This window comes from Rhinoderma darwinii, unplaced genomic scaffold (genome assembly GCF_050947455.1).
Source record: "Rhinoderma darwinii isolate aRhiDar2 unplaced genomic scaffold, aRhiDar2.hap1 Scaffold_44, whole genome shotgun sequence".
Taxonomy (NCBI): Eukaryota; Metazoa; Chordata; class Amphibia; order Anura; family Rhinodermatidae; genus Rhinoderma; species Rhinoderma darwinii.
In genome coordinates this window covers 1-25760 of record NW_027463870.1, presented here as the reverse complement: position 1 = coordinate 25760, position 25760 = coordinate 1, and the positions used below count along the sequence as shown (strand labels likewise).

At 44.7% G+C, this 25760-nt stretch overlaps 1 long non-coding RNA gene across 2 annotated transcripts; it reads left to right on the top strand.

The window, feature by feature from the left end:
* The first annotated feature begins 2881 nt into the window (after positions 1-2881).
* Positions 2882-23580, top strand: LOC142714080 (uncharacterized). Of its 2 annotated transcripts, none has more exons than XR_012870291.1 (5): positions 2882-2974; positions 18938-19004; positions 22039-22103; positions 22550-22681; positions 23514-23580. It is a non-coding gene; the product is annotated as an uncharacterized LOC142714080 (long non-coding RNA). The 2 variants fall into 2 exon arrangements; XR_012870292.1 differs by lacking the exon at positions 2882-2974 and adding an exon at positions 17264-17326.
* The last annotated feature ends 2180 nt before the right edge of the window (positions 23581-25760 follow it).

Here is a 25760-nt window from a genome sequence, read left to right as displayed (position 1 = left end):
ATGCAGAAGATGTCATCTATGTATCTAAACCAACATAGGGCATGTTGTATAAACAGAGGATTGTTGTACACATATTCCTCTTCAAATGAAGCCATATATGCATTAGCATAGGGAGGGGCGACGTTTGAGCCCATGGCCGTTCCGCATGTCTGAACATAGAACACGTCTCCAAATAGAAAAAAGTTTTTATGTAAAATTAATGTAAGTAGCTCCAAGCATAATGATATTGAATCAGGTGACATAGTAGTGGATTCAAGAAGGTGAGTAACAGCTTGAATGCCCTTCTGGTGAGTGATGGAAGTGTACAAACTAGTAACGTCCAGGGTAACCAAGATACAATTATGACTAATCGTTGGGAGATCACTAATTTTTTTAAGAAAATGTCCTGTGTCTAAGATGAATTAGGGTGTGGTCTTGATTAGAGGAGTGAGGATCTTTTCTAAAAAGATTGAGAGAGGGGAAAGAATGGAATCCGTTGAGGCAACTATAGGTCTACCAGGTGGATGTTGTAAAGATTTATGAATCTTAGGTAGAATATAGAATATTGGGGTAATTGGATGGGGATTCTGTAAAAATTTAAAGGTTTTGTCATCAATCGTCCCTCGGTCTTTATAATTTTCCAAGATAGTGGCAATATTGATGCGAATGCTAGAGGTAGGATCACCATCGATCTTATTGTATGTCCTGGTGTCAGCTAACTGTCTCTCTACCTCGAGAATGTAATCTTTTTTATCCCACACCACTATGGCTCCACCCTTATCCGCCGGCTTGATAATTATATCCCTGTTGTTACTCAAAGCTAGAAGGGCAGTAGACTCTAGTTTAGTCAAATTATTTTTATGTGGATAAAGACCCATCCTATATCTGGTCAACAGTGCTTGTGTATCCTTCTTAATTAGCTCAATTACTGCCTCTGTGGCATGATATGATCTAGGGGGAGAATAATTACTGAGGTTGAATAAACCTAGTGGTTCGATTGACAATGGTGTCTGGGTTACAGTAGAGATAGGTGGGCCAGTAGCCTCAACAGAAACACCAAAATGGGTCTTAAGTCTCAAAGATCTGTAAAATCTATTCAGTTCCTGTTCAAGGATGAACGTATTACAGCGGGCAGTTGGACAGAAGGACAAGCCTTTCTGTAAGACTGACAGTTCCGCTGGACTCAAAGTGAAGGAGGAGATATTGATGACCAGGTCATTGTTCTTACCTCGGATCGCGTCTGTATCCCTGCTTCCCGATTTCTCCCTTCTGTTCCTCGACCTTCTGGTGGGGCCCCTCTGCCCCTTCGATTCCCTAAAAAACGTTGTGGACGATAACTAGGTCTTTCCGCAGATGTATCGCTTCCAGATGTGGACCTGTTGCCAGGGGCGTATCCTCTGCGAGATCTCCAGTAGCTGGACGATTCTTGCCATCTGTATACCTGATTATTCAAGTAGTCGTTGGCGTCTCTCTAGAATTTTTCCCTCTTCCTGGATTCTACTTCTTTGGTGAAATCTTTAATAGTGTTATTAAATAGTGTTATCTGTGCGTAACTTCGATCGGTCCATAGGGATAAATTCAGAGATTAAGGCCAGAGGTCCAAAACAAGCTAGGCTACCACTGATACTGACGTACCATCCCTTAATACCAAAATTATTACAGAGCGTACGTAGGCATTGGTCGGTATTACATACCGCCTACCCGGAGATCGAGGAATTCAGAAATCCAGTGATGATGTGCTCAAAGAGGAATCCTAATGTTCGCGACCGTGTTATTAGAGCTGATATTGGCAGCTTTTCTAAAGTACCGCGTCAAACTTTCCTACAGACTAAACATAATGGCACTTTTCCATGTCTGCACTGTTCGTGCTGTTCCAACATTATTAGAGGTGACACAATTCAACATCCCCACACCAACAAAATCTTCCCGGCTAAAGGTTTCTTCACATGCGACTCGAATTTCGTTGTATACTTGATTAAATGTCCTTGTGGTTTGACTTATGTGGGCGAAACAACCCAACATATTAGAGACAGGATTTCAAGCCACAAATCCACAATCAGATGCAAGAAAACGTGGCTACCACTCCCTGATCACTTTATCAAGTCCAACCACAATATTTCTCAGTTGAGATTTCAAATTATTGAACAGGTCTTACGACCTAGGAGGGGTGGCAACCACATACACTTACTAAAACAACGGGAGTCCTATTGGATTCATACATTAGATACCTTGACACCTAAAGGCTTGAACAGAGAGTTTGATTTATTATGTTGATACCATTACTATGTTTTTTGTCGACCACTATGATCCATGTTATTAATACCATATGTTTGTTTCTTTCTCAGGCACGCTAGAATGAGCTGACGACCAGATACAGGTACCATAAAACCGGCTTCACCCACTTTGTCTTTCTCCTTTTTTCCGTTCCTTATAATATAGTTTTACCCGTTTTCTGACACTATCTATTTTCATGTTTCTTTATATCATATCTGTTCTCATTTGCAACATAACACATATATGCCATAGTTAAATGCTCTATAACATATATATCTTTAATTTAGATCTTTGATTCGTACATTTCTTTGCATTACGCTAATTCTATCTTCAGCCAATTCCCTTTGAAGTATTCATTTGTTTACATTCTGCATTATACATTAACCTTTAAATGTTTCAGATATATACACACTCATTCATTAGTATGACCACTACATCGGGTCACAACCGACTTTAAACATTCACCCTGGACGTCTTGACTCTACACCGCATCATATGCTGGCTTCATGGGGCGTCATAACTACTAGGACAGCTTGCGTTCCACTAGGGGACTTCATTCCCCATACTGCGCATGCGTCGACACTGATTTGCGTGCCAAACACCGGATTTCCGGTTTTGCAATGGGCGCTTTAAATGACAGACGCTCGTGTGAGATCTCCCACACTTGTGAGCGTCAGGCAGACGCCAATATACCCCATATATCCCTCTTGAGCTTATGCAGGTATGACACTACTCTATTCGGACAGCAGTTTATTCCTTCATATATTTGTTTATTTTTTTTTATTTCTCTACCTATCGGTCCTCTCCTTCTCCTTCCCTGTATCTATCTATATCATTATGCACCATTGATTTCTAAAACCGGTATTTTATGGTATGGTCTAGAGAGGTATTTTTATAATACCTCTCCCACTATATATCTTATATATATGTTTACGCATCACTTCCTAGAGAAACAGCGTTTATATATTTCAGAGGTTCTATTCCCTTTGTGCATCTCTGTATACTATATTCTATTTTATTTTAGGAGATGACTCTCTAGCATATTTGATTATCTTTATGAACAGTCAGACAATATGGTTTATACCTTACTGCTTACACAGAATACCATGTATAGCATTCAATTATCCTTGTATATGTTTTTATTTATATTTCTTTGTATTTGAATGTTTGAATTTGTATATGTATCATTATTTATTTTTCGCATTTCAAAAAGAATTGTTATATATTATTGTGTATATTTGTTTCTATTTTGCAGCGAATGTGAGAAAGGCCTAGGTTGGGCCAAAACGTCTAAATACTGATCGCTTGCATTTATATCTTGTTTTGTTCTATATATACTGAACCCTGTGGAATGAATAATAAATAAATAATTCCTCTTGGGAATCCACCTTTTGTCCTTGGAGTGCTTTATAGGTTTTTTATCTCTACTAGTGGGGTACAACCCGGACCTACATTAGCACCAACGATTAGGAGTGCATCCTTACTATTCTTTTGACAGTTCATATATACAACACCAAAAAAAATCTCAGTGTTATGACTGCGGACCTCTGTCGCTCACCCTGTGATGAACGGCCGCGACCGTAACTTCCTGGCCACCTCCCCAGAGACCACGGCTGGCGCGGCCTTCCCTTCCTGGAGTGTGCGAGGAGTGCCTTAAAGGGCCAGCGTGCGCACTTCCTAAAAGTTTTCTATCCTACCCCAGTGCACCCTGGATTATAAAAAGGTCTCTGCCCTTCCACTCCTTGCTTGAGCGTTGTTTGTACTTTTCCCATGTTTGTATTGCAAAGGGTCCCTTAGTATTTTCCTGCTTGTTCCCAGAGTTCCCGTTCCCTGCATCCTATTTCCTGTATCCCTTGCTGTTTCCTAACTGTGTCTGCCTTTTATCAGAGTCGTGTGGTACCGCCGGCTGGATATGCCACGTCTGTGTGTCATCTACCATTCCTGGTGCCATCCGCTTCATCTGGCGCAACCTGCCACACCTAGCCCTATCTGAGCTGGAGCCCACGGCCTAGTGGGTCCACATACGGATGTAGCCATCTTTAACTTGACTCTGATAACTTGTTGCAGCGTGATATCACACAAAAATAACCATTGAGAAGTCATTGAAAAGGTCAAGATAAGGGATCTTTCCACTGTGTATTTAATGCGTTATTAGTCAAGATAAAGTCAGCTACATATGTTCCCTAGATTGTGACAGTACGCTCAGGCCATGGAACCCGCTGGCCAGCCTAAGACCACAGTTCAGGTCATACAGACGGATATGCGTGACCTATATGCACATCAGCAATTACTAAGGGGTGGACCTCCTCGTGGCTGTAAACTCCATCATCGCCCGACTGGATCAACTCCCTGTTCCTTCCCCAGAGACTGCTGCCGTTCCACTGCCTAATACTCCTACTGTCTGTTTTCCGGATCCACAGTTGCACTGCCTCTTTTTCCTCGCTATGACTGCGTGCTCACCATTTCTCCTCTGATGAGGCCAAGGTAGCGTTCATTATTTCCCTCCTCGCTGGCAAGTCCCTCGCATGGGCGAACCCCATCCTGGAATGACAGGGGCCCAAATTTTCGGACTTAGCCCTGTTCTTACAGACTTTTTGTGACGTGTTCAAGAAGCCGGGTCGAACATCCTTAGCAGCAGCCACTCTGCTAACCCTCAAGCAAGGGGGTCCACAGCAGGAGAGTATGCCATCTCCTTCCGTACCCTGGCAGCAGAGTTGGCATGGAACAATGAAGCATTGGTGGCGACCTATGGCATGGACTGTCCTCACACACCATGGACGAGCTGGCAGCCCGCGACCTCCCACCTACCTTGGATGCCCATATCCTGTTGGCTACCCGGGTCAACATGAGGATCCAGGAACGCGATGAGAAGGTTCGGTGGAGAGACATTTTCACAGATTAGCACCCTCGTTCCAGAGACCACTACTGCCCCCTCTTGTTGCTCTACCTGAGGAACCAATGCAGGTAGACAGAGTCAAGTTGTCCGAGCAGGAGAAACAGCGCTGACGCTCTTCAGGTCTGTGTTTGTATTGCGGCCTTAAAGGCCCTTTCGTGCGCCAATGTCCACAAAAGCCGGGAAACTCCAGCTCCTAGAGAGGCAACTCTAGGTGGGATGATGCCAAACATCAAAACCTCTTCCAAACTATCTATTCCTGTGACCATCATCTCGGGAGAGACATCACACTTCTCCTCTGCCTATTTTGACTCCAGGGCAGCTGCAGATTTCATCCAGCAGGATTTAGTAGACCGACTACATCTACCCACAGTTCTTCTAGAGAGATCCCTTGCTGTTGCTTCTGTAAATGGACTATTATTGCCCGATCCTATTGTGGCTATCATGAAACCACTTACGTTACAAATCGGAGTCCTTCACTCAGAACAGATCAACTTCCTCGTCCTGCCTAAAGCCATCAACCCGGTTCTGCTGGGTCTGCCTTGGCTTCGTCTACACGCCCAGGTCCTTCACTGGAGTTCTGGAGAGGTCCTCCAATGGGGGCCAAGATGCCTTAGCCGCTGCCTGCAACAGGTCCGCCCTGTTTTGCCTCCACTGCCTCAGTCACTCTCCGATCTACCATCTCATTAAGCCAGTTTTGAGGACATCTTCAGTAAGAGCAGGTAGATAAAAACAGTGGGAACCAGGTGGGATCTACTGTAAAAAAGAGACACCATCCAGGCGCAATACTTTTTTGAGAAAAAATATATATATAATTAATTGTCTAAAACAATAGATCATAATAAAACATACATAAAAAAGAGGGATAGAGGGTCTCTTGAGGTACAACGCGTTTAGTGGAAACAGAACCACTTTATCAAGTAAACATGAGACCATAAAGTTTTTTCCAGAGAACCCCTTTAACCCCTTTAACCCGTTAGTGACCGGCCCATCGTGTTTCTTTTTTTTTTAAATTTATTTCTTTATTATTATTTTTCAACATAACATAAACAACAAAAAAAGAAAGCAGGTTACTTTTTTTTTTCTCAAACATATTCACATCTTACAATAGATACAACATGTATTTCAAATATCCTTTCATTAATCGACAATATAAATAAAAACATTTAGGAGAAAGAGAAAAAAATAAATAAATAAATAAAAAAAAAAAAAATAAATAAAATAAAAATAATCGTGTTTCTACGTCGGTCACTAACGGGCCTTATTCCGATGCCATAGACTTTTTACGTCGCGGCATCGGAATAAGTTTACAGAGCAGGGAGCTGTCAAATCTCCCTGCTCTCAGCTGCTAGAGGCAGCTGAGGGCTGGGAGCGTCCCTGCTCTGCCGGGTGAGATCGATATTAGTATCGATCTCACCCGTTTAACCTCTCAGATGCGGTGCTCACGTCGTTAGCCCAACAAATAAAAAAGTTATAGCCATTTAACGAACACGTGCTAAAAATGGCTAAACGGTGTCTGGTCCTGAAGGCGCAAAATAGAGCAAAAGACATGTATCCCCCTCTCCACAGGACATGTATCCCCTCTCCACAGGATCTCCACAGGATCTCCACAGGATAGGGGATACATGTGTGATCGCTGGCATTGATAGGGAGAACGCGGGACTGAAAGTCCCCTGAAGTTCTCCATCATAAACCTCGGACTTCCGGGGTCTGTGTCGGCAGCTACGTAGAAATGAATGGAGCGCCGGTCGCGCTTGTGCGCATGCATGACCAGCGCTCCTTTCATTTTTATTGAGCTGCGCAGACGCCGGAAGTCAGAGGTTAGTCATGGAGAAGTTCAGGGGGACTTTCAGTCCCCCGTTCTCCCTATCGCTGCCAGCGATCACTCATGTATCCCCTATCCTGTGGAGATCCTGTGGAGAGGGGATACATGTATTTTGTAGGACACACTGTAGGTCGCATTTTTTTGGGAGGGGGGACGCTGTATGGCGTTCCCTACAGGGGGGGGGTGGCTGTATGGCGTTCCCTACAGGGGGGGGTGGCTGTATGGCGTTCCCTACAGGGGGGGGGTGGCTGTATGGCGTTCCCTACAGGGGGGGTGGCTGTATGGCGTTCCCTACAGGGGGGGTGGCTGTATGGCGTTCCCTACAGGGGGGGAGCTGTATGGCGTTCCCTACAGGGGGGGAGCTGTATGCCGTTCTCTACAGGGGGGGGGCTGTATGGCGTTCCCTACAGGGGGGGCTGTATGGTGTTCTCTACAGGGGGGGGGGCTGTATGGCGTTCTCTGCAGGGGGGGCTGTATGGCGTTATCTACAGGGGGCTGTATGGCGTTCTCTACAGGGGGATGTATGGCGGTATCTACAGAGGGGGGGCTGTATAGCGTTATCTACAGAGGGGGGGCTGTAAAAAAGGCACTAACTACAAGGGGGGGGTTGTGTGACACCCAGGGGAGGGGGGCCCCAGTCAAAAGTTTGCTATGGGGCCCAGTCTTTCCTAGTTACGCCCCTGGCACCTATCCTAGGACCATCACTACTTGTATTTAGCTTCTTGTCCATGTCCTTGTCCATCCTGCAGTAGTGTAAAGACAATTTATATTATATATGGTATATATATCCTTATTTCATATATATTGCTTAGCACTATACACTTTATAAATAAGATGTATCCGTATTGTTATGGGCATGTGTTCACCCTGTGTATTTCACTCTGGAGATGTTGCTATATCTATTGTGTGACACTTTTTATTCATTTGTCCTCTATATTTAATAAAGTTTTTTGATACTTTTCAAAAGCATCACTATTGGTGCTTGGTGCCATTATTGTTTAGGTCAGGTTTGCCCCCTGCCGCTAGGGGCTGTGGGGTAACACAGCAGGAGGCGTGTGCAGATGCCTGAGGGACTCAGTGGTGTGCCTGCTGAACATGGTGGGCGGTTCCCTGGTGAAGGGTGCGGGTCCATCCCAGGTTTTCGCGTGGGCGGTCCTGTAAAGTCTGGGTAGGTGGGCGGCTTTCCACATTTTCACTTGTTAACCCTCTTCCGGTGAGTTATGAGGCGGTTGCGGTCTCAGTCCAGACTGAGACACCTAATTAGGTAAACAGGGATAACTTGGCTGTGTATGTCTGCTTCGAGGGATCGGTGCCCATCTTAAGCAGGAGGTCAGGAAACAAATAGGGAAGGATGAGTATGTGGAGATGTTCTCCCTCCTCCCCTTGGAGAAGTTCTATCTGGATCAGGGGAAGAGGGGCTAGAGCATAAAAGAAGGAGGAGGAGAAAAGGCGTTATCTCCTGATTCCGCAAATGTTTACCAATTGGTTAATATGGTGAACGGTTTCATTTGCGATTCTAGCTAGAGTGATTTGCCAAAAGACCCCGGAGCACTGCTCGGCCCTTTTATGTTTTATGGATTCTATTGGGGAAGCATATAGGGTGTATAAGGGCCTGGTATGGCTCCGTTATGATAAAGTAGTCACAGTACAGCTGACACTAAGCTTTATGCAGAACATAGTGGAATGTCAAAAACAGCAAAAAAAATCAAGAGAATCACAAGAAATTTAATAAAACAACACCAGTCCCAAGTGAATATAATTCGTAATGTTGTAGGGGGGTAAGGGAATGATAATGCTGGGAACTCTCTCTGTTATACTCTACTTAAACCCTATACACACACAAGAAACAGAGTATAGAGCCAAGTATATATGGAAAGAATAACAAATTGTATTAAATACATATAAAAACATACATGTTAAAAAGGTACATGAGTGGAGAGACTCTATATGATATGAACACAGGTAAGTAGGAAAACCAAGTGTATGGTGTGTTTAAAGTCCTTATATTAAGGACATATGAATAGGGCAGTGTGCTATCGTATATAACGTTAGTTGTTTGAGTGTGAGCTGTTTTGTTAAGGACAGAAGTGTCCAAAGGGTGTTTTCTAGAGTAAAATACTCCCAACATTAATAACTCAGATAGCCTTACCCATAATAGTAGTCCTGGTAGCCTGGATACCTGTGTGTAGAACAATAAGATGTCATTTTTTATCAAAATTTCTTATTTTCACAGGAAACAAAATACCACATTTTGTTGCCCAATTTGTCCTTGGTGCGGCAATACCCCATTTGTGGTGATAAACTGCCGTTTGGGCCCATGGGAGGGCTCAGAAGGAAAGGACCACCATTTGGCCTACTGGAGTTTTTCTGGTGCTAAGTCATGTATGCAGAAGCCCCTGAGGTACCAGTACAGTTGAAACCCCTGAGAAGTGACCCCATTTTAAAAACTACACCCCTTAAGACATTCATCTAGAGGTGTAGTGAGCCTTTTGACCCCACAGGTACTGTGTAAAAGATAATGCGCAGCAGCAGATGGGGCAGAGTGAGATTTGCAATTTCCTATATATATATGGCATGTCCGTGCCCGATATAGTGTGCCCAGCATGTGCCACTGGAGATATACACACCATAAGATGTAATGTGGGTTCTCCCGGGTACGGCAATACCCTACATGTGGCTGTTATTAGCTGCCTGGGCACACGGCAGGGCTCAGAAGGGAAAGATGAGGGGCATAAGGTGTGCGGAGTGTATCAGGGTAAATTAAAAATTAAGCGATGTATGATAAATTCGAAAACAATCTTTCATACAGAGCCCTGGTTTTTCGGGACACGTGTCGCATTCGTATATTGTTTACCTCCTTATCCCCCTCTTTGAGCAGACTCTGCACCTCTTTTGACATTTTCCCTTCTTGACAGAACCGATAAAAACAAGGGGACATATACAAAAACACCGAAAAAAGTCATACTTACAAATGGACACAGCCAGGTCAGAAACGCTGATGAAAGGGTGAGCAGGTGCTTTAAATAATAATAGCCACTCCCACTAGTCTTGAGGGGAGTGGTGTGTGGTGCATGGGATGTGTAGTAAGAAATAATGAATGAATAGTGTGTGTGCAAGTGTAATACTATAAGTGAAATATAGGGAGCAGTAATGAGTGAAGTGCCTCAATAGAAATAAATGGATAATGGGGTGCAAGTGAGTGAAACATGGAGGGATGGATAGTGTGTACGTCATGAGGCACAACGTGTATAGCCAGGTAGAAGCCTATTTGTGACGCCTTGATAATTCATAGAGCGGGCTACCCTGCTTGCTATGCCAAACAACAACACACCATGCTCTCCCAGCATCAAAGACCCGGCTGTGTCCAAGAGAAGCGAATATACATAATAATGAAAAATACCTGGGGTATTGGTAATCATTTTGGCCAAAAGGAAGCAAGCTCGCAATCCACGACAAATATCCCCAGACTTGCGAGTCCCTAACTCCTAAACTGGAACAGAACGTTCCTGATGCACAAACAGAACCGATAAAAACAAGGGGACATATACAAAAACACCGAAAAAGGCCATACTTACAAATGGACACAGCCAGGTCAGAAACGCCCCCGGAGCACTGCTCGGCCCTTTTATGTTTTATGGATTCTATTGGGGAAGCATATAGGGTGTATAAGGGCCTGGTATGGCTCCGTTATGATAAAGAAGTCACAGTACAGCTGACACTAAGCTTTATGCAGAACATAGTGGAATGTCAAAAACAGCAAAAAAAATCAAGAGAATCAAAAGAAATTTAATAAAACACCACCAGTCCCAAGTGAATATAATTTGTAATGTTGTAGGGGGGTAAGGGAATGATAATGCTGGGAACTCTCTCTGTTATACTCTACTTAAACCCTATACACACACAAGAAACAGAGTATAGAGCCAAGTATATATGAAAAGAATAACAAATTTTATTAAATACATATAAAAACATACATGTTAAAAAGGTACATGAGTGGAGAGACTCTATATGATATGAACAAAGGTAAGTAGGAAAACCAAGTGTATGGTGTGTTTAAAGTCCTTATATTGAGGACATATGAATAGGGCAGTGTGCTATCGTATATAACGTTAGTTGTTTGAGTGTGAGCTGTTTTGTTAAGGACAGAAGTGTCCAAAGGGTGTTTTCTAGAGTAAAATACTCCCAACATTAATAACTCAGATAGCCTTACCCATAATAGTAGTCCTGGTAGCCTGGATACCTGTGTGTAGAACAATAAGATGTCATTTTTTATAAAAATTTCTTATTTTCACAGGAAACAAAATACCCCATTTTGTTGCCCAATTTGTCCTTGGTGCGGCAATACCCCATTTGTGGTGATAAACTGCCGTTTGGGCCCATGGGAGGGCTCAGAAGGAAAGGACCACCATTTGGCCTACTGGAGTTTTTCTGGTGTTAAGTCATGTATGCAGAAGCCCCTGAGGTACCAGTACAGTTGAAACCCCTGAGAAGTGACCCCATTTTAAAAACTACACCCCTTAAGACATTCATCTAGAGGTGTAGTGAGCCTTTTGACCCCACAGGTACTGTGTAAAAGATAATGCGCAGCAGCAGATGGGGCAGAGTGAGATTTGCAATTTTCTATATATATATGGCATGTCCGTGCCCGATATAGTGTGCCCAGCATGTGCCACTGGAGATATACACACCATAAGATGTAATGTGGGTTCTCCCGGGTACGGCAATACCCTACATGTGGCTGTAATGATAGGGGTAGGGAAACGGACAAGTGAGCCCTAATCTACCCGCCACTCTGTCCCTGCCTACTTGCAACGACCCGTCCTAGGCGACGGGGTACAACTGGGCGGCGGTCCCTACGCTCATTAAGTGCACGAGACAAACAGACAAGGGTACACAAAGCTAAGGGAAATGGGGCAGTTGCCCACGGCAACACCGTGAGCAACAAGAGAGGTGAACGAGCCGAGTCAAACCAGGAGTGTACGAGGTACCAAACGCAGAGCAGAAGAGTAGTCAGTAAGCCAGGGTCAGTATGGAGCAGGATCAAGTAGTCAGGAGCTGTAGCTGGGCCAGGAAACCACACGAGAAAAATCACAAGCACTGGAGGAACAGGAAAGGCAGGTATAAATAGACAGAGGGCGGGAGCTAGCTGAGTCTGGCCAGGCTGCGATAGGCTATCCCACTCCTAAGCCTGCCAGCCTGAGTGGTGGAAGCTGGAGTCAGTCTCAGAGACATAGACTCAGGTGTCGACTGATTACCTATAGGCGTTAACCCCGCTGTGCCTGGCAGATCCTTTACAGTGGCTGTTATTAGCTGCCTGGGCACACCGCAGGGCTCAGAAGGGAAAGATGAGGGGCATAAGCTGTGCGGAGTGTATCAGGGTAAATTAAAAATTAAGGGATGTATGATAAATTCGAAAACAATCTTTCATACAGAGCCCTAGTTTTTCGGGACACGTGTCGCATTCGTATATTGTTTACCTCCTTATCCCCCTCTTTGAGCAGACTCTGCACCTCTTTTGACTTTTTCCCTTCTTGCCAGTTTGGGGAACTTCTCCTGGAAAGTGTTGCCCTGGTACGATGCGTGTGGCCTCGCTTCCGGAAGTACTGGATGCTCCCTATTCTTGGTCCTAAAGATTAGGTTCTTGATAATCACCTCTTGAAATTCCAGGAAAGTTCCCCTCTGGCCTGCACATCGACGTAGCACATACGCATTGTACAATGCCATCTGTATGATGTGCACGGCCAGCTTCTTATACCACACCCTCGATTTCCGCATGGCGTTGTAGGGCTTCAGGACTTTATCTGACAAGTCAACCCCTCCCATGTACCTATTGTAGTCCAGGATGCAGTCTGGTTTGGGGGTCTCTATACTGGTACCTCGTACAGGTACATGGGTACTGGTGTGGCCATGTATTGTTGTTAATACAAGGACATCTCTCTTGTCCTTGTACTTGACACACAATATGTTGCTGCTAGATTGTGCCCTGCTCTCACCCCTTCTGAGTGTTTGCCCAAGCAGAATCTTAGGGAAGCCTCTCAGATTTTTTCTAACAGTGCCGCATGCCGCAGGCACTTGAAGAGTGGGACGCTGGTATAAAAATTATCCAAGTAGAGGTGGTAACCCTGGTCCAGCAGTGGGTGCACCAAATCCCACACAATTTTTGTATTAATTCCCAGTAAGGGGGGGCATTCTGGGGGCTGAATACTGCTGTCCTTCCCTTCATACATCCTAAATTTGTAGGTATACCCTGATGCACTCTCGCACAGCTTATACATCTTTACGCCATACCTTGCCCTCTTACTCGGCAGGTACTGGCGGAATTGAAGCCTCCCTTTAAAATGTACCAGGGACTCATCAATAGAAATACACTTCTCGGGGGTGTATGCTTGGGCAAACCGAGCACTGAAATGGTCTAATAGGGGTCTCAGTTTGTACAAACGGTCAAAACTGGGGTCATCTCGGGGTGGGCACTGCTCATTATCCTTATAATTTAAGAAGCGAAATATTGCCTCATAATGCATCCTGGACATGGCCATACGGTACATTGGGGGTATGGTATAAGATGTCCATGCTCCAGTAGGTCCTAATGGATGGCTTTTTCAGAAGCCCCATGTTCAAGTGAAGTCCCCAGAACTTGCCCAACTCTGCTACATCTACAGGGGTCCACCTGTAGGATTGGGCATAAAATGATGTAGGGTTCTTAGTAATATACTGTTGGACATATAAATTTGTCTGGGAGACCATAAGATCTATAAAGTCATCAGTGAAGAAGAACTTGAAAAAGCCCATTTCACTGAGCCCTGCCGTATTAAATTTTAACTCTGGGATTTTGGGCTCATAAATGTCTGGTGTGGGGGTCCAAATGGGGGCTTGAACTGCTGTGGGGTCATTTCGCTCGGGGGCTTCAACTGCGCTGGTGGTCAAGGGGCATCTCCTAGGAGGTTCCTCTTCTTCATCACTGGATGAGGAGGTGGATAAATAAAACAGAGTCTCACCATCCGACGACTCTGTGTCGGAGGCAAGAAATGAATATGCCTCTTCGGCACTAAATGTCCGTTGGGACATGTTTGATTGCTTTCCTAACTAGGAGCAATAGGCTGCTACCTAAACCAGCTCAAAAAATTGGTGTTTTTATAGAACGAGTGGGCTTCCCTGAGACTAAACCTAACAAGGGCGAGGGTTCCTAACACTAAACCTAACTAGATTTTATTTGAACTTCCCTGAGACTAAATCTAACTACGGCGACTATTCTCTGACACTAAACCTAACTAGATTATTCTGAGCTTCCCTAACACTAAACCTAACTACGGTGACGGGTGCCTGACACTAAACCTATCTAGATTATTCCGAGCTTCCCTGACGCTAAACCTAACTACTGTGATGGACCCCTAACGCTAGATTAACTATGGTGATGGATTCCTGACGCTATACCTAACTATGCTTTTTGACGGTTCCCTGACACTAACTAACACTAATACTAAACTAACTAGATAAATTGTCTAAATGAACAAGTTTTTTTTCTTTTTTTTTTTTTTTTTATATATTTTTTTATTTTATATGTTTTATAAAGAAAAAAATAATCCCCAGGGACCAAGAAATTGGTCCTGAAGACTAAGAAGTGGTCAGTGATAGGAGATCACTGACCAAAAATGTGGGGGGAACACAAGGAGGAAGGGTAAAGGACTGGGTAGTGGATTGGGGAGGTGGGAAGCAGAAAAAAGTTGTCTTTTTTTCACATTTTTTCACTCTTTTTCTTCTCTCCCTCTACTCACAACCGCTCTGAACGCCTCGCTATCTCCATCTCAGGGTGGGTGCGGCAGGATGTGATGTCAGGGAGAGGAAGTGAAGAGACCGATCGCCACTATTGGACAGTTACTCACTGACTGACCAATAGTGGCGATTGTGGAGGCGGGACCATCGCAATACGTACCGGCGTATTGAGCTGTGATAGCCTGCTGTCGGAAACAGCAGCTGTCACAGATCGTGCACGCGCCGGTGGAAAATGGCGATGCATTTTCCCTGCGACATAATATTCCGTCGCTGAGCGCAAATGGGGCGGTCAGCGCGACGGAATATTACGTTGCTGAGCTCGAAGGGGTTAAATACATTGAATACACAGTGTCAAGAAACTTTAATTTCACTTTTTCAATGGTTTTCAGTGACTTAAGTGATAAATTATCACGCTGCAGCAAGTTATCAGAGTCAGGATAAGGATTGCTATATCTGTACATGACTCCAAACAAAGAAACAAGAAGTTCATCTGCTCACCTGGCCGTCCATGTGTCCAATAAACTCTCGGTGGGCGGATAATTGTCCGGTAACTTTATCCATTAAAATGGAGACGATCCAGAACTTAGGCTACATTCACACGACAGTGAAAAAAAATGGCCATTAAAAACTGATCAACTGTCAGTTTTTCATGGCCGTTTTGCATCATTGTGTCTGCAAATTTTTATACACTTCCAGTCCGTCTGTCCGTTTTTAATGGCCGTTTGACATCCATTTTGCATCCGTTTTTCATGGCCGTTAAAAAAACTGATGAATTTCATTTGTCTGGCTTCTTTTGTCCCAACACCCTGAAAACACCCAAACAAAGGTCGTTGTCATGATTGTTTCACAGCCCCGCTGTAGATGATGGCACACGGACCCCCTGTAGATGATGGCACACAGACACCCTGTAGATAATGGCACACAGACCCCATGTAGATGATGGCACACAGACCCCCTGTAGATGATGGCTCACAGCCTCCCTGTAGATTATGTCACACAGCCCCCCTGTAGATGATGTCACACAGCCCCCCTGTAGATGACCGCACACAGCCCCCTGTAGATGATGGCACACAGCCCCCCTGTAGATGATGGCACACCGCCCCATGTAGATGATGGCACACAGCCCCCTTGTAGACGATGGCACACAGCCCCCTGTAGACGATGGCACACAGCCCCCCTGTAGATGATGACACAGACACCTCTTCCGGGACTCTCTCTGTAAATTCAGGACCGTGCCGAAAAATTTGCTACAGTAGACAACAATGTCCCCTGTACTAGCGCCATGCTACCATAGTAGTGAGCGCAACAATATCCATAATTTTTGTCCGCCTGAATTCCCTACATACTCACCGATGCATGACCGTCTACGTCACGAGTGATCTCTAGTCTCACTGGTTCTGCGATGGCGACGCGAGGACGTCATCTCGTCACCTTCGCAGAACCCATGAGACTAGAGACCACACCTGTAGAGGACGGCGCTGCATCGGTGAGTATGTGTCATTGCGCCGCCGATTACCAGCAAGGGAGCCAATAGTTCCCTTGGCTCTTGAATCCCCAAATCACAGAACCGTTTTTAACGGCTGTTACATGTATTGACGGCCGTTAAAAATTGATCCATTGACTTCTATGGAGGCCGTCTGGCCGTGAAAGCGGCCAAAAATAGGACATGTTCTATTTTTTGACGGCCAATATTCACGGGTGGTTAAAAAAAGGCTGTGTGAATATACCCATAGAACATCATTGTTCTGAAAGCGGACGTTTTTTACTGTTGTGTGAATGTAGCCTAAAACGAAATTCAATAAAATGTATCCTTTATTAGTTCAGATGTTGCCGTCTTTACCTTGACTTTTAACGCATTAAATAAACAATCCCTTATCTTGACTTTTTCAATGGCTTTTGTTGTGTGATATCACGCTGCAACAAATGATATTTTATTTCACATATAGCGAAAAGTAGTAATCCAAAAATAGGTTTTTAACGTTTCGGTCTATACATTCAACCTTCTTTAGACACGGATATGCGGCGCTTGTGACCTCGGTCGCTGTTGGGTAATGGCGCCATTATTTTTGGATTACTACTTTTCGCTATATGTGAAATCAAATATCACTTATTGCATAATACCTTGGAGTGCTGAGTTCCCATTTTTTACACATTGGCGTGGAAGCCTACTCACGCACACTTGAAACACGGAGTGCTGCGGGATCAAGAAAGTATCAATTAATAAGAGTCAAGTTAAAGATGGCTACATCTGTATTACAGTATAAAATCCATCTAGTAACAGATTACACGTTTCATACATTACATGTTCTTAGTCGTAGCCCCTATAACCACACATGTATCTTTCTTCCATGTTTATAAACAGCAGTCCCATGTAACGCCTATATCCAGTGTATGCACAGACAGTCTATCCAGGCAGTAGGAGATAATTAGATGATGTAACAGATACTGCAGCCGCTTATGATGTCACTGATGATGTCATAGACAGTACTAGCCGTTAGGTTCTATGTGCAGCTGGATTACATATTTTTTACAATTTCTGCCAATGACGTCTGGACCGGGACTGTGATTGACTGTGTGATTGACAGGTAAGATGCAGCATTTTATCATTAATTCTACATGTTACTGGACACATGAAATATATACGCTCTAGAATTCTCATATAAGGCCAGATTCACACTGGACATTACTGCAGCAATTTCTAACCACACCAACACCTCACCACAACTATATGATTGTAGAAGGATTTTTTTCTGGTGATTGTCGGGGGTTGTTTTTTTCTTTTAGACAAACAGTTCAAGTTCCAGTAAAATGTTTCTATTAATGCAAGTAACAACTGAACGTTTTACATTCAGATTTCAAGGTTTCATATTTTCTCATTAAAGTTACAACTCAGAGTATGTTCACATGGCCTATTTTCATGGCCATAAACGCCCCGAAAAACATCTAAAACTACAGAGGCTGAACGCCTCCAAACATCTGCGCTTTGATTTCAATGGGAAAAACGGGGGTTTGTTCCGATGAGGCGTTTTTTACGTGGCCGTTTAAAAAAAACTGTAGAAGGATTTTTTTCTGGTGATTGTCGGGGGTTGTTTTTTTTTTAGACAAACAGTTCAAGTTCCAGTAAAATGTTTCTATTAATGCAAGTAACAACTGAACATTTTACATTCAGATTTCAATGTTTCATATTTTCTCATTAAAGTTACAACTCAGAGTATGTTCACACAGCCTATTTTCAGCCGTTTTCCTGGCCGTAAACACCCCGAAAAACAGCCGAAAATACGGAGGCTGGACGCCTCCAAACATCTGCCCATTGATTTCAATGGGAAAAACTGTTTTTTTTTCCGATGGTGCATTTTACGTGGGCGTTTGATAAAGCGGCGCATAAAAAACACCCTGTAAAAAGAAGTGCATTTCACTCCTTCGGCCGTTTTTGGAGCCGTTTTTCATTGTCTCAATAGAAAAACAGCTCCAAGAACGTTGGTAAAAACGCCTCAAAAAATGTTTGTGGTTTAAAAAATGGCTGAAAATCAGAGGCTGTTTTCCCTTGAAAAGAGCTCTGTATTTTAGAGATGTTTTTTAGTTAAGTGTGTGAACATACCCTTACCATTGTCTGAGAATTGCAGCTGTCAGTAATGTGGAATGTGACTTCTCAGTCGTTTTCAATATGATGTCTAATTTAATTAAATTAAATAGTCTTAAAAAGCTACCGTATATTATCCTAATAAGGCTCAGCAGTAGCCAGGGCCGGCCTTAGGGGTGTGCGACCTGTGCCATTACATAGGGCGCATCCCTCCAGCAGGTGGAACGGGGCGCTGGCTCCCTTCCAATGCTTGTGTTTTAGAAGCGGCCGGGCAACTCAGCAGCTGCCTTTCCGCCTGGGTGCTTCTCTCACTGACATCGCGTTTCTAGCAGCGAAAATCGGGATTCCTCTAGGAGATGGGGGCATTGGGGATTGGCATTTGTAAATTGCCCACATTGTGACCCCCCCTAATGTCAGTCATGGACACCTGGGCCTGGGTGTGACTGCAACCTCTTCACCCCTATAGTTATGTTCCCTGGGTTTACACTAACATTACAAAATGTTTTCAATATCTGACTCGTCCTGTGATAGAAAATGAAAGGTGTGAAAGTAAATATATTATTATTCATTCTAGATATGGGGTTATTTTATGTTTATTCCATTATGTATTTTACAGACATTTATGACATCTGAATATGTGGCACCAGTGACAGCCGACATGCTAGAAGATCCACTGTATATATGTAAGTATTATAGCAAATGACAACCTATAGAAATTCTATAATCTGATGTCATCCAGAATGTTCCTATAGAGACACATGACAAGACTGTGGGAACAAATTCCCCAATGTTGTTCATCCAGGGCCTGTCTTAGGGGTGTGCGACCTGTGCGGTTACACTGGGTGCATCACCTGTCACTAATGAATGGGGCGCCACTGGTCTTGATGTCTGGGGCACCCATTGCTTGAACACTCAATCCCACTCTTCATGTAAAAAAAGTAAAGGGCACTGCTCAGGATGCAGATACAATTCCTTGATAATGGATTACATTACAGTGTGGCAGACAATACTTGTCTGGCAGTGTTATTTGGGCACTGTATGATTGCAGTATTTCAGTACTATATTCTACGCCATAAAGCTGAATTCAGACGCTGCAGATTTGCTGCGCGGCAAAATTCACAAGTGTTACAGGTGAATAGTTACAGTCTCAAAAACTCATCCACATGTAGCAAAAGTAAACGCTGGGAATTTTGCTGCAGCTTTATATTATTATTATTATAGAAATGCTCCATAAAGAAGATATTATGGTATTAGTAATATATAAGGGACTTGTTATTTATGTAATTTCCTAATACACATTTGGCTTATGGGGGAGCACACAGCGCACACAGAGTGTCTACCAGCGGCGTAACTAGGAAAGACTGGGCCCCATAGCAAACTTTTGACTGGGGCCCCCCCCCCCCTCTGCTGGGTATCACACAACCACCCCCCCCCCTTCTAGATAGTGCCTCCCTATAGATTCCACCACACAGCACCCCCCTATAGATAGCACCATACACAGCCCCCTGTAGATAACGCCATACAGCCCCCTCTGTAGATAACGCCATACAGCCCCCCTGTAGATTACGCCATACAGACCCCCCCCCCCAAAAAAAAAAACGGCCTATAGTTTGTCCTACAAAAGACATGCATCCCCTATCCACAGGATAGGGGATACATGTGTGATCGCCGGCAGCGATAAGGAGAACGGGGGACCGAAAGTCCCCCGAAGTTCTCCATGACTAACCTCTGACTTCCGGCGTCTGCACAGTTCAATAAAAATGAAAGGAGCGCTGGTCACGCATGCGCACAAGCACGACCGGTGCACAAGTCATTTCCATGGAGCTGCAGACAGACTACGGAAGTCCGAGGTTTGTCATGGAGAACTTAGGGGGGACTTTCGGTCCCCCGTTCTCCTCATCGCTGGGCGTCCCAAAAATCCCACATGTATCCCCTATCCTGTGGATAGGGGATGCATGTCTTTTGTAGGAACAACCCCTTCAGTGGCGTCGCGCTGTAGCAGTGATAGCGGCTGCTAGCGGAGCCTGCGGCCATGGGAGGGGCCGTGCCGGCGGGTGGCACAGGCCCCCTCATGCTGCAGGCCCCGTAGATGTCGCTACGGCTGCTATAGCGGTAGTTACGCCACTGCGTATAGGTAAAACTACAGCTCCCAGCATGGCCGGAACAATGATAAGGATATGCTGGGAGATGCGGTTTCACAAAAAAAAATCATACCACCATCATCTCGCTGCAGATCATACAGTAACTACAATACTGATTAGAGGCAGAATAAACACTTACATTAAGTGACTCACCGGTGACGTCTCAGATTCTAGTTCTTTTCTTCTCCCTCCGGTTCAGACATCTATGATGGATTTCTCCCGGCCATGACCCATTTCTGCAGTTTTCCGTTTAGATGTCTTCAGCTTCTTACTTTTAAAACATTTCTGCACCTGTAAACAAAGTTAAAACATCTAAATATAACTGTCACACACACACACACACACACACACACACACACACACACACCGTGCCCCCTGTAGATAGTGCCCCCTGTAGATAGTGCCCCCTGTGGATAGTGCCCCCTGTAGATAGTGACCACATATGGACTCCAGAGCTGCAAGGCAATAGTGCTAACCACTGAGACACCGTGCTGCCCTACATATAGCTTCCCCTATAGTTAGTGCTCCACGTATAGCCCACCTCTGTAGATATTGTCCCACATATAGCCCACCCCTGTAGACTGTGCACTACATATAGCCACCCTGTTGCTAGTGCCCCACAGGTAACCCACCGTTGTATATAGTGTCCCACACATAGCCCACCCCTATAGAAAGTACCCTAAAAAATGCTCCCTTATAGATAGTGCTCTACATATAGCCCACCCCTGTATAGCGTCTCACATATACTGCCCCACATATAGACCCCCCTGTAGATAGTGGCCCACACCCCCACATATAGACCCCCCTGTAGCTACTGCTCCACATATAGACCCCCCTATATATAATAGCCCACATAAAGACGACCCCCCCCTGTAGATAGACCCCCCCACTATAGATAATGCCATTCACATTTTTATGAGGAAAAAAATATATAAAGTTGACATACTCACATTCTCCGGTTCCCACGCTGTTCACTGGCGATGCAGACATGCTCTCTTCTGAGCATGTCTGCAGGAGCTGAATGAGCGTTCCCTGTATGGCACTGATTGACGCTGATTGGCGGGGCAGAATGACTTGCCCCGCCAATCAGCACCTTCCAAGCATGGAAGCGGCGCGATGATGTCATCGCGCCGCTAGCCAATCAGTGTCATTGTAAGGCACTGGATGGTCAGGCACAGAACATGCCCGGCCATTCAGCGCTAATACATGTATTTGGCTGCCGCTAGCACCGGGGCCCCCTCCGGTGCTAGCGACACCTACAGGCATGAGAGTGCCTGTGTAAGGCTCGGCGGCGCGGGCCCTACAGTAGCGGTGCTACCCCTGTAGCAGCCATAACGGCTGCTAGAGGCGCCACCGGGCATTTGGGAGGGCGTGTCGGCTGGCGGCACGGGCCCCCTCAAGCCCCGGGCCCCGTAGCAGCCGCTACTGCTGCTACCGCGGTAGTTACGCCACTGGTGTCTACATTACCAGTACTGCAGTCTGTGCGCCACCATACATTTCCTTCATTGTTGGGTGGTCTATACTGAGCACACGTCTGTCTGGAGAAATAAAACTACACAATTATTGTTTTTTCCAGAACACCTTAAGATCAGCTGCCTGCTGCCAGGGGGACTCTCTGAAGCAATATTTCATCTATGCAAGGTGCGTCTCTTATTAGTTACTATATGCAGTATCCACCAATACCCTCCACAGTTAGAATGACACTTTTTGTATGTCCTGGGTCAGAATGCCCCTTTTGTATGGCCCCACAGTAATGAAGCCCCCTTTTCTAAGCCCCGACTCAGTCCTTTTATCCCCCATATTAATAGTGCCCCCTTTGCTCCTATAAAATAAAAAATTATACTCACCTAATAGACGACCAACCGTGTCAGACATTTCTCTTCCTCCCTGCGCCGTTATTGTTTGTCCAATTTCAGGGGCGTATGGAGCCCCAGAGCTGTGGGCCACCCCAAATCCCTGGACCCCAGCCGGTCATCCTATTTACCCCTTTGGTAATTTTACACTGGTTGGGGACTGGACTCTGTTCTAGATAGAAATGTTGCCATTGATTGAGATTTGTCCTAATACATTGTCTTTCTTTCTCCTAGAATTAATTCCTCATAAGAGTTAATGATAACCACACGTCCCAGGAGGGCAGATCAAAGATTAAGCAGAGCCCTCCACCTCACATCACATAACGTTCTACATTCAGTCGGATGTAATCAGTAGGAGAGTCCAAGGTCAGTGTATTTTATTAACTGCATCTCTAAATGATCACATAGTGTGTATTACTGGTCAATACTGAAGAGGGCACTACCACCATAGATGGCCTGGGCACCCTCAACTTACACTGCCGATCCGGCATTTAGGGCCCAAACCTATAATATAAAAAAACAGAAAGATACAATCCCTAGTTTATTGACTGGGTGATGTTATTTGGGCACTGTATGATTAAATTATTTGGACACTACATGGTGCATCATAAGGGGGAGGACGTCACAGATACTGCACATGTCACCAATAAACCTAAGGCCGGCCCTGGATGTGACACAATAGCTGCCACGTGACATGCCATCCACACGGACATGACCGCTGTGGCCTAGCAACTAAAGACAACAGAACCACCAGCGCAGGAGCCACAGGGAATTTAAAAAATGAGTAGGGACAATTTGTTATTTTTAGCCATATGCGGCTTAGACTAAGGTTTATGAAACTGTCAGAAAACCCCTTTAATAATTATTTTGTCTGTGGAATCCAGAAATCCAATTTACCATTTTCTACTCTCTCTACTCCAGTCCAAAAGACTCCACAAAAGACAAATTAGAAGTTTTCCATTAAGGATAAGATTATATAGAAGAATAACAATAAGCTCCTGGTCACTGATACAAAATCTATACCAGGGTCCTCCAACTATTATGTGCCATTATACTGCTGGTGTTATTTGTGTGGCAGAGGGGCATTGGACTCGCCCTGTGATAGAAAATGAAATGTGTGAAAGTAAATATATTATTATTCATTATAGATATGGGGTTATTTTATGTATGTGCATTAAACCCATTATGTATTTTACAGACATTTATAACATCTGAATATGTGGCACCAGTGACAGCCGACATGCTAGGACATACACTGTATATATGTAAGTATTATAGCAAATAACAACCTATAGAAATTCTATAATGTGATGTCACCCAGAATGTTCCTGTAGAGACACATGACAAGACTGTGGGAACAATCTCCCTGATGTTTTCAATAGGCTGAACATATATTTGTTGATATGATGAACCATACTAAGCGCACGTCATAATATCTTCACAATTTATACTTTTTGTTCCAGAATTTCTTGAGATCGGCTGCCTGCTGCCAGGGGGACTCTCTGAAGTAATATTTCATCTATATGCGGTATGTCCATCATTAGTTACTATATACAGTATCCACCAGTAGCTCTGTACATTGAAAAAGTAATGAGCGGGCAAAATGCCAAGAAAGGCGTAGCAGTGGGGAACCTTGGATAGTTGGTAGGAATAGGCATAATGTAAGTTAGGGGTATCTTTGTCCAAAATGCTGGCCACATGGCTCGGTTTGGGACTGAACGTAGGTGTAAGGTAATTGGGTGAGGGAGTGTAGGGGGATTTTAGACAGCTCTGGTCTGCCAAGAACATTTGCGATGTGTCAAGGCCTGGATGCAATAGACAAGGACTTAAGTGAGTTTCATTACACAGTCATAATCTGCAGGCATAGGTGATAATGGATACTGGCAGAATGTTTTTATATTTACATCACTCAAGCGGAAAGCAATGGAAGGTGCCAGGATATTGCCACGTATAGAGCCCCCACAAATCATGCAGCACAAGGACCTGGACTTGGGGTGTACTGGATTGTTTGGAGCAAATGGCATCAAGGAAGCAAGGCAGGTATCCTCATGATGGGCCAAGTGCCAGGATCCTTGCGCAGGGATCCAGGGTCGATGAAGGCAGCAATATTCCAGTGGGGCCTTATAATCTCAACATGGGAGAGGGACACCTTGGGGTTGCCAAAATGTTTAGAACACGGGGTACTGGCACAATGTTTGGAATTACAGGAGCAGCGCATCTCGATGTAAAGAGAAGCAGAAGAAGGCAACAGTAGCTGGTTGAGTCTGATTCTGATCTGTCAGATGATAATAAGTGGTCTGATGTTGGGGATAGATGGGCTAATGGGCAAGACGTTTAAGATGCTGAAAAAAATGTTTACGCAGGATAAAGTAAAAAGGTAAAAGCGAGGAGGCGTGATACCGAAAGCCAATCCTTTACTGGAAAGAGGGGGTAAAGTTTGGGGCCAGGAAACATGTTTGTTGATTTCTACCTACACACACTTGTCCCAGGAAATGTTGGGAAACATAAGGCAGGAAAGGCTTGTCTAGTTTTCGTGATGTCTATGGAAGATTTTGTTTAGTATTGCAGTGTTATGGTGGTGGAGCAGGACCCCCTTATTGATCAGGTGCCAATAAAAAGGGATGGTGCCTGTGAAGCAGGCTGGTAAGTATAAAAAAAATACATCTGTCGCATCTAAAAGAGGCATCAGTAAACGATGAAATAGACAAGGAGTTGAGTGAGTTGCATCATTAAAGCAGAATCTGCAGGCACGGATGACAATGGATACTTGCAGAATGTTTTTTGTGCCTACAGGACTCAAGTGAGAAGCAGTGGAAAGGACACGGATATCGCCACGGATAGGGCGTCCACGAGCCATGCAGCACAAGGAACTGGACTTCTGATGTAATTGACTGTTTGGAGGAGATGGCGTACATTTGCGAAGAATGTAGTTGGCTTTCGAAGCGCGTAAGCAGTCTTGTATCATCACTTCAACATGCCGTGTGGTTTATAAAATGTTTTTCTAATAAAGTCATCACATTGTCATGAGGATTGCTGGACTGTATTTTCTTCTGTTTACTGTATATTTATTGGACAGTGCTAACGCCATACACCCCTCCCTGTAGAGAACGCCATACAGCCCTCCTGTAGAGAATGCCATACAGTCTCCCTGCAGAGAACGCAATACAGCCCCCCTGTAGAGAACGCCATACAGCCCCCCTAGTAGAGAACGCCATACAGCCCCCACTGTAGAGAACGCCATACAGCCCCCCCTGTAGGGAACGCCATACATCCCCCCTGTAGAGAACGCCATAGAGCCCCCCTGTAGGGAACGCCATACAGCCCCCCCTGTAGGGAACGCCATACAGCCCCCCCCTGTAGGGAATGCCATACAGCGTTCCCCCCCCCCTGTAGGGAACGCCATACAGCGTCCCGCCTCCCAAAAAAATGCGTCCTACAGTGTGTC